Here is a 9,742-nt window from a genome sequence, read left to right on the forward strand (position 1 = left end):
AAGCAGGTCTTGGCATGGGGATATATTCCCTAGACAGTATAGCTGGTCTAGAATGGCGATTCTCAACCAAGATGCTGTGGCACCCAGGAGTACTATGAGGTCCTTTTAAGGGTGCTGCATCATATTGGCACTGTCATTTGGGGCTGTGTGAAAGAGCACCATTTTCTTTTGACTTCCATTTCACCGTTTTGAAGGGGCAGTGTTTCGTTTCATCATTTTGTTTTGTTTTGAATCATTGTTCTATTTCATTTTGTCTAAACTGTTTCTCTGTTTTGACATGTTTCAACATTTTGCCCATAGGCTATAATGGGGAATCATGAAAATCCCCGAAATGTTGTCATTTCTTCCCTGATTTGGACAAAAATTGCAGGACTTCTAGCCCCTCCTGAGGGCATAAAGCCTGTGAAGTTTCAACAACACTGGTGCAGAGGTTTCTGGAAAACTGCACCTCAAACTGTTCAAAGCAAAGCTAACAACACTTATCAACAGCATCCTGTTATCCAGTATGGACCCACACACATGGGAGGGTTGTGCTGGAGTCGCCGCAGGCATAGAAGGCCCCAGACCTGCACGCTGGATGACAAAACACTGCTTCTATCATGGGCCAGTGCTGGGCACAGCCAAGACCCAACACAAGGAAGTTAACTGGTGCTGCTGGCCTCAGGGAACAGTAGAAGCCACCTGTCATCTAGCATGCAGATCAATGGTCCCAAACCCATACTTGTCTTGCAACTTGTTGGCTAGGGAGCTATCACACACACCCTTGGGCAACATAGGCAGGTCAAGACACAGTGCAAGCTCATTCCCATGACCCTGCCTTTCCAGCACCACACTCATATACATACGTTGACACACCTCAAGCCCACACTTAAAAAAAAAAATGTTAACCCTTGACAGACAGGCCTGTGTCCTGCAAGAAGAAGCCACAAACATCCCCCTTTTGCCTGCCAGCATGCTTCACAGCCCAGGGCATACAAGAAAAGCCTCCAGGGTTGCTGGCTTCTTTGTGCTTGGGCCTCAACAGTCTCAGCTGCCCCAAATTTAAAAAAAAAAACAAAACCCATTTTAGCCCCCCAAGTTCCCCTTTCTCACGCATATTCTGAGTACTCCAATGGAAGCACCGGCCTAAATCTGGGCCTTGGCGTGGTATGCCAAACCCCGAATGGGGTTCGGCATGCTATGTCGAGGCCTGCACTTTTCTACCCTGGAGCCTTGCCACTACTCGGTTTGGTTCTGGGGTGCATGGCACCACCCATGTGTTATGGTGCAAAAAAAAAAAAATATATATATATCTGGGCTGTGAAGCTCCACCTGGGAGTCTGGGAACACAACAAGGCTTGAACTTGCAACTCTTTGGGGGGGAGTGAAGTCTACACATACACCACTAGGCCACACAAGCAGGTAAAAGCTTAGCCCAAGCTCATTCCCATGACTCTGCCTTTCCAGCACCACACACATAAATTGACACGCCTCAGCCCCACACTTAAAAAAAAAAAAAATTAAATGTAAACCCTTGACAGATGGGCCTGTGCCCTGCAAGAAGAGGCCAGAGGCAGCCACAAACATCCCCCTTTTTCCTGCCAGCATCATGCACAGCCCAGGACGTACAACAAAAGCCTCAAGAGTTGCTGGCTTCCTCGTGCTCAGGCCTCAACAGTCTTGGCTGCCCGAAAATTCAAAAAGAACAAAAATACCCCAATTTGGGTCCCCAAGTTTCCCTTCCTCACACACACTCTGAGCGCTCCAATTGAAGCACGGGCCTAAATCAGGGCCACACCGAGGCCTGCATTTTTCCACCTCAGAGCCTTGCCACTACTTTGTTTGATTTTGGGGCCAATGACAGCATCCATGTGTTGTGGTGAAAAAACATTTTGGTGACAGGGGTCCAGTTGGGAGTTTCTGCGCGCACACAGGCTTAAATTCAAATTGCTCGGACCCTGCAGTTATCACACAGACCACTAGGTCACGCAAGCAGGCCATAGCCGAGCCCAAGCTTTTTCCCATGTCCCGGCCATCCCTGCACCACACTCCTATACATACATTCACCCACCTCTGGCCTACACTTAAATTTAAAAAAACCAAAAATTTAAACCCTCAATGGATGGGCCTGTGCCCTGCAAGAAGAGGCCATAGGCAGCCACAAGCATCCGCCTTTTGCCTGCCAGCATCATGCACAGCCCAGAACATACAAAAATGCCTCACAGAAAAAATAAATAATTATAACATTTGGGAATAGAATCAAAATGGGTACATGTATTTCAGTTAAAGTTATACAACGGTGTTTGAAATTCAGTTTATTAAATTTATTTGAAAGTTACAAGATGCCAGTGTTGTACCCTCTCTTATGAAAGAGAACAAGCGTTAATTTGTATTTGTTGTTGTGTTCTTCTATTTTTTATATATTTGTGTGTCATGAATCGAACATGACCGATTATTTAACAAATATATATCGAAGCTGCACATGATGCTGGAAACTGCATGTCATGATCCCTGTATATTTTGACTTAGCTTTGCTTGTTGCTTTTTGCTTTTTACTTTGTTAAGATTTATCATCACATTGTTATGTTTTCCTTATTTTTCTTTTGAGCATTTTGAATTACGCAAAGAGCTTAAAAGTAAAATCATCAATGTAGATGCAATAATTTAATTGATTTTCATTTCTCTTTAAGAATCCATTGGACTATCTTAAATTATTGGTTACAAAAGAATTCACAGATTAGCTATCTTATTACTACAACACAAGAATAAAACCAACTATGTGTTATAACTATTTCACACCAAGGTTCAGAAATTCTGAGAGTATTGGAACAAGCTAGGCAAATGATGATACACCATTGGTATGATATTTTCAAGGGATTGTCACCATCATGGACGGCGGTCCTAAATGTTATGTTACATCCTATTATGATTTTTTCTATATTAATTGGAATAACATTTATTATAATGTGTTATATGTGCTGTTGCATGAAATCGCTATATCCAAAACTTCGAGCCCTTCAATTAGAAATCAGACATTTAACTGTTTGACAGGTCTAAATTTTGACCTGTTCATTGCTGATGCTTGAAAGGTCAACTGGGGAAATGCAGCATGTCAAAGGGAAAAATATTTTTATTTTGTAGGAATAGCAATGTATAATGTAATGCCCACCAAAACTTATTAGCTTAAAATTGTTTTGTGCTTAAAACAAAGATCATGCTTAGGATTTAATAGACTTTTTTTACCTTATTGCTGTTAATTTTTGTATTTTCCTTAAATTGTGAACTATCTTAAGGACTCCATTTTATGTTGTTTCTTGCTTGACATAAGTGAGTGATCTTTGTATGCCCTGGGTACGTGATGTGTATGTGTAGATGAATGAATGGAGATTTTTGCTTGTAAGTGAAAGGAGGATTTAACAGTCTATGTAACCAAGCATTGTCTTAACGATGTGCCAAATGTATGAGTTACCAGACAGTAAACTAACTAATGGATGATTGAAGAACTAGCCTGTGACCAGTTGCAGAGGAGATAAGCTAAGCTACAGGGTAAAGGAAGAATTCTGCTTGTCCTGCAATTTAGTTTAAACAACTTTCAAGGCTGGAAGACTCACTTTTATGACAGGAATGACCTTGAGCTGAGATAACAAGAAGATTATTGAGAAACAACATCTGGGCAAAGACTGCAGATGGAAAAATACCTCAACTTTGAACAAAGATTTGAAATCCCTATAAAAGTGGGATGCAGCAATGCCAGAATGGAGGATTCACACTGCAACATCAGGGAGTATAGGCACATCTTTTCACCCCTGCTCCCACCACCATCTCTCTCAATGAGCCTGGGCTGGCCAACTAGTGCTAACATTGAGCAAGCAAGCAGGTAACTATAACATTTCTATTGAGTGTGTTCGTCTGTGTGAATGATGAGTATGTTTGTCTTTGTGTTTGTCTCTGTGAAGTCTTTGTATGGTATTGTTTTATGTAATCAATACATGTGGGACTTTGCCTTATCCTCTCATAAGGGCCTCACTTGTGATTTGAGCAATTGGCAATGTGTGTAATACAGGAGGGTCCTAGAAGGTCAGGGGCATGGTTGGTGGAGTATCCTCCTCTCCTAGGGGAGAATCTGGGTCCCAGCAGGAGAGCTTCCTCATGCTTCAGGCAGCATCCAGCCTGCAAGGAAATAGTGTTATGCAAAGCTTCGGGTGGTGATTCGATTTGGAGGAGATTCAGCCAGATTTGGTGGCCAAATCTCTGAATCTGATTTGAATCAGGGGACCAAGTTAAAGGTCCAAATCAATTCAAAGCTCTCCAAATCTTTGGAAAATATTCGTAGAGCTTTGATGATTTGGGCAGTCCCTGGTGGCTGCAGCAGGGAGCCGCAACTGACTCTGAGTTGGTAAGTAGTAGGGGTGAAGGAGGAGGGGCTGGGGAAGGGGACCATGTGGGGACTCCTACCAGCCTCCTGCCTCCCCCGCTCCCCCTGCCCCCTCATGGCTGCCCTGCCCATCCCAGCTCTGTACTTTAAAGAAAAGCCCCGGTGCTCACCAGGTACTGCCGGGCACAGGCGCGATCCCTGCTTCCTGCCATTGCTCCACACTGCATGGGAGGCTCTGCCACAAGCCCTCCAATCCCCCCACTGCTCCCCCAGCCCCCCCACAGGTACCCCACCCAGGCCAGCTCTGGCCCTTCAAGAAAAAAGATGGATAAAGGCCCCAGGACTCACCACTTCTGCAGTGGCCTCGGGGCTTTGCGGGGCTCGTGCACAGGACACATGGCACAGGCATTTCTTAAGATGGCCCATGCAGGGCACCTGTGGGGTGGCTGAGGGAGCGACGGGGGGGGGTCAGGGGCCTCATGCAGAGCCCCCCACGCAACGTGTGGCAGTGGGAGAACAGCAAGCATCGGGGGCTTTTTTTTTTTTCAATTGCCAGGAGTTGGGGCAGCCATTGCCAGGCTGGGAGAGGGGCAAGGGATGGACCTGGCCTGGCTGCTTTGCCAATTCAGCTGAATCAAATTGGGGCAGTGATTTGAATCACCAAATTGAATCACTATCCCCTGAATCTACCGAATCCAAAGCAAATACTAGTCGCTTCACACAGGCCTCCAAGGAACACTACAGTCTGGGTTTGGCCCAAAATTCAGTACAAAGTGAGTTTGACACCCCTGCTCTAGAGAATGAGCAATCCCATTTTCTCAATCTCTTGCCAACTTTCGTGATACCATAACAAGAATGGTATGTTGTTTGTTGATTTTGTTAAAGCAACAACTCCTAATATCAGTTGATTTTTCTCAGACTCTCAGCTTGAGCTGAAAATGCAAACTCTTCATAGGCCCTGTGCCTGAATCCCTTGGGCTGAAAGCTGTCATTCCCCCATACTCAAAGACAAATAAAAAGTTTAGCTCTAAGTTGACTGCCTTGCCCAAGTATCCTCTCAAGGAGGAAAGACCAGGTATGAAAAAGGTTGTTGTGTTGAGTAAAGCAAAACAAAAACCAATGGCTAGAAGTTAAAGCCAAACAGCTTGATTTGAGAAAAAAGGCATAAGCTTCTATTATTTTGGGTGCTCAAAATATGACTTTCTCACAGGGTCAAAGTATCTTCTCAGGGAGCAAATACCAGGTCAAAATATTTTTTGCCTAGCGCATGAAGCAAGGCAGGAAAAAATCAACAGCTGAATGGTGATCATCTTGAAATGAGAAATAGGGTTCAAATTCTTATGATCTAGGGAAGTGTAATCACTGGTACATGTTCCAAAGGGCAGTGGTGAATTCCCCAGCTCCTGGCCCTTCAAAGCCAGCCCAGAGGACTATCTGGGTGATTTGATTTCATCAAACAAATGTTACTAGGCTCAAGATAGGGTATCTGCGTGAAATGCTAGAGCCTGTATAATGTGGAAGGACAGGCTAGATGGTCTCATATATGATTCTTTCTGGCCTTCAAAGTGTGCAATCTGAAAAAATAACCTCATATTAGGGTATTACAAAACCCAATGATTTTTATTTATTTATTTATTTTTGTCTGAGAATGCCAATAAATTTTGGGAACTTTATTATTATTATTGGCTGTTGGCCATATAATTCAGAGGAAACCATGATGGCTGTGCCTCAGATCCACATGAAACCTGACAGGCCTCCTTAAGAGACAGAGCATTCTGATGGACAATAGAGGAGAAACTTGTGTTAAGTTCTGTTAGACCCCGACTCCATGCGGCGTCCAACAACTAGGGAGACGACAGTCCAATTGCCCATGGATGCTGTTAGTCATTAGCCAGAGCAACCAGGGAGCAAACACCAGCACACGTTGCTTGCAACAGTTTTATTCAGAATGGAGACAGCTTTGGACTAGCTCCCAAAAAACAAATAAACCAGGGAGCCGCACTGAACAATAGTTTTTTCCACATTTATACACCTTGGTTCATACCCATTACCATTCACTCCGCCTCCGTCCCTCCTTTGGTTCCACCCATTTCTCCTCCCATCTCAAACTGTGCCTCTGTTTAAGGTTGCTTTCTTCGCATGGTATTACTATGCATTTCATTCATTTACATGCCTCTCAGCTAAAAGCGCGTGCATAAGACTTTCTCCCGGTCAGTTGTGGTTCTTGCTGGTTCTTTTTAGTTTCTTGCTGACTTCAACACCATCTCCAAGTCCGTATTTCTGCTTTGTTCCCTAACGATAGCTGTTGGTCTGTATCCTATTTTTACACAACACATCATGCACTTTGCACCCTATCCTTTTGTTAAAAATCTGCTTACTTAAGCATTAGCAAAGTTAGTTACTTTTAATATATCATCTAGCCTTGTGACCAGCAGCTTTTGCTGAGACACAGGAAAAAAAGCCTTAATTCAATTGCACACTCAATGCTCCCCAAAATCTATACCATTACCCTAACACTCCCTCACAAAATTAGTATAGGCCGCAAAAGAGAAACCCAGATGATTCTCCAGCGTTCATCACTCTCCCCACACAATACACCCCTTGGGCCTGGCAAGGTAGATGGTGCTTTTGTGTTACTCAGACAGAGGTCTGACCTTTGCCTATCGTTGATGACCATTGAGTGGGTGTTTAGGGCACTTGCTTTTTACCCTGGGACTGAGCCAGGAACTGGGACGATGGTACCATAGGGATATTTTTTTCTTTATCAATGGCATGAACATGCAGCTGAACATTAACTAGATGCTTGGTGTTGTCGTGGAAACACACGCAGCATACTTTTGAGTCAGGTCAGTAGAAGCTTTTATTCAAATGAAACTATGGCTGTAGGGGGGACCCCAAAGTGACATGGATTTCCCAAGCACTTGGAAGGGGTTCCCCCCCCAAGAGCAAAATCAGGAGACTTATATACTTTTTAACAGTCGCTTACAACTCACATGATCATATAGTGGAATTAGCTAGAAAAGCAGCTACAAACATTACTTCATACTGCTTTGCTGTTATCAGGCTGGGAACTATAGGGGGAGACAAAGGGAGAAATAACACTCCCTTCTTGCACCTGGAAATCAGAGTTGTACATACTTTTTGCTATCTTCAAGGCCGCGGTGAGTGAAGCAGTTTCAGAGGAGTTACAAAGAACAAACACTTTCTCTTATCTGTTCTACTATACAGAACCAGCAATTTCCCACAAAGCAGTTATGTCATCTTATAACTCGTATGATCAAAGTTTAAGGCATTCATTTTTTTCTGATTCTACAGTGTTATTGTAGCACTATTAGTGACTTTGATTTTTTAAAAGTCTGAATAAATGTCAAGGGTTAAAAAGGACCTTTTTTAACTTGCCATGGAAAATAGGTATGCTGTTTGCACAGGAAGGCCCTGGTTTTTATTTTACTTTGTGTTCCTAATCTTTGCATAAATTCTGGGAATTAATAAAACCACATTGCATTACTATTTTTACTATACAAACTAAAATACATTAATTTTAACACAAACAAAACAAAAACAAGGGTGTAAAGGGAAACAAAGGATGACAAAGCAAACAATTTAGTAGCCTTTTTTTATTTTTGGCATGGCTGAACTCTGCAAGGTCATGGAGGTAATGCTTTGCACAATGTATCATTTTGTAGCCCCTTTTCAGGTATTTCATAGCTTATCAAGAAGTTTTGCTTCACATTTTATAGTCCAGCATAGTTGTTATTACAATTACTTATAATACTAGCATTTTACAGACTTAGTAAAACACAATCGTTACACATAACAGTTAAGCTTGATTTTTTTCTTGTCTTCAGTGGTGGTCCCATTCTGTAAAACAAAAAAACAAAAAGGAAGGAGTTCATCCCTTTAGTTTAGTTTTTCATACACTTGTGGCTGGCTTTGCTTGGTTTATAGCCAGGTTGGCACTCATTTAAAATTTTCTCCTCCTTGCACTTCACAGAGGCTGCTTTTACAGCAGTGTTCTTCTCTTAAAGTGGTGGCGTTTCATGCCACACTTTTTTTTTTTTTTTTTTACTTGCACCAAGGGTTTTTTCCGTTGGAGTATGCTCCCGTTAGCTTTTTGTTAATTCATAATGAGAAAATGAGATGGGAGCTAGGGTTTTAAGGCACCCTGTATTTGCCTCTGCCTATTCCCCAGGGTGGTTATTATGCAGCATTTTGCAGAGCCTACCCTGCTACAGGTCGCTCTACTACACTCACCACACCTAGGAGGGTGGCAGTTTCAGGTCATCCTTAGGATTAAACTTTCTACTCTCCTGCTTTGATCTTCTTTATTTCTGATGGCCACAGTCTCTGACTTCTGGGTTTTTTGCCCACCCCTCGGGTTAGTTGAGGTTGCAGGCTCCAGTCTCTGGCAGCTCTAACTGATTTTTTCTCTATGCCTTTTTTCTGGACTGCCAGATTACTTGGTCCTTTAGGGCTCTGAAGACTCTTTATTAGATTTTTCTTTTCTTTTTTTCTCTCTCTTTTTAACAACTTTTCAGAATCCTAACACTTTTTCTAGGTTTCACTCAACTTTTAGTTTTCCTTTTCTTAACATATTTTAACCATATCCTTTCTGGGCTACAGGCTTCACAAGCCGTTCTTATCAGTGGCCCCTTCTTGCCTTGCTCTTTGTAAACTAATTTATTCATCAAATTTCTCTCTGTTATAGCTGTACAGCTCAGCAGGCTTCACTTCAGGACTAAGAAAGTTTCCCTGAAAGACTGTGGGTGACAAATTACACAGTACATAGAATTCCTTTAGGAAAACTTTTCCCACCTTAAAAAGGAAACCTTTAAACTATGCCTCTGCAGAGAAAAACATATTATGCCTCTTAAGAATAAGTTCACTCCTCTTTCCCTGCTCAGAGCAACTTAAAGAAATTCTGAGCACTGATTTCTCTTTACACAGCTATACCCTGATGTTTCTTAAAATAAGCAATTACACTCCTACAACTATTTCTATTTTTCTAAGTTCTTCACTGTTCCTAGAGAGGCAGGGGAGAGAGAGAACTAAGTTTCCCTTCACATTCAATCACAAATTCTCTGCCACTGCCTGAGCAGATGTCCAGTAACATACCTTGTCTTTTTCTGTTCTTTTTTGCCTCCATTTTCTGATATACACAGGATTCTAGAGTGTCTGTCTCATATTTCTCTAACTGGCTTTGATCTCTTTGAAACTATACTGCCTGTATAACACTTTGTCTTGCTAAAACTTGTACTAGTAACTTACACTTTACAAACTTCACAGCAAACACACCTGCTTTTGTCTTTTCTCTAAAAATGGCTGTAATTATTTTCCTGAGGACCTTACAGTTAAAGGACCCTGTTCATTCACACAGCCTTTCTAGCA

The 9,742-nt window shown here is 42.4% G+C and overlaps 1 non-coding gene across 1 annotated transcript in view; it reads left to right on the plus strand.

Annotated features, from left to right (window-relative positions):
* Positions 1–3,564: 3,564 nt before the first annotated feature.
* Positions 3,565–9,742, plus strand: part of LOC102574872 (uncharacterized) — a 54,134-nt gene continuing 47,956 nt past the window's right edge. Inside the window, exon 1 of the transcript XR_009463423.1 lies at positions 3,565–3,856. This is a non-coding gene — a transcript (uncharacterized LOC102574872). The remainder of the gene's footprint in view (positions 3,857–9,742) is intronic.

The sequence above is a fragment of the Alligator mississippiensis genome, chromosome 7 (genome assembly GCF_030867095.1).
Source record: "Alligator mississippiensis isolate rAllMis1 chromosome 7, rAllMis1, whole genome shotgun sequence".
NCBI classification, from domain to species: Eukaryota; Metazoa; Chordata; order Crocodylia; family Alligatoridae; genus Alligator; species Alligator mississippiensis.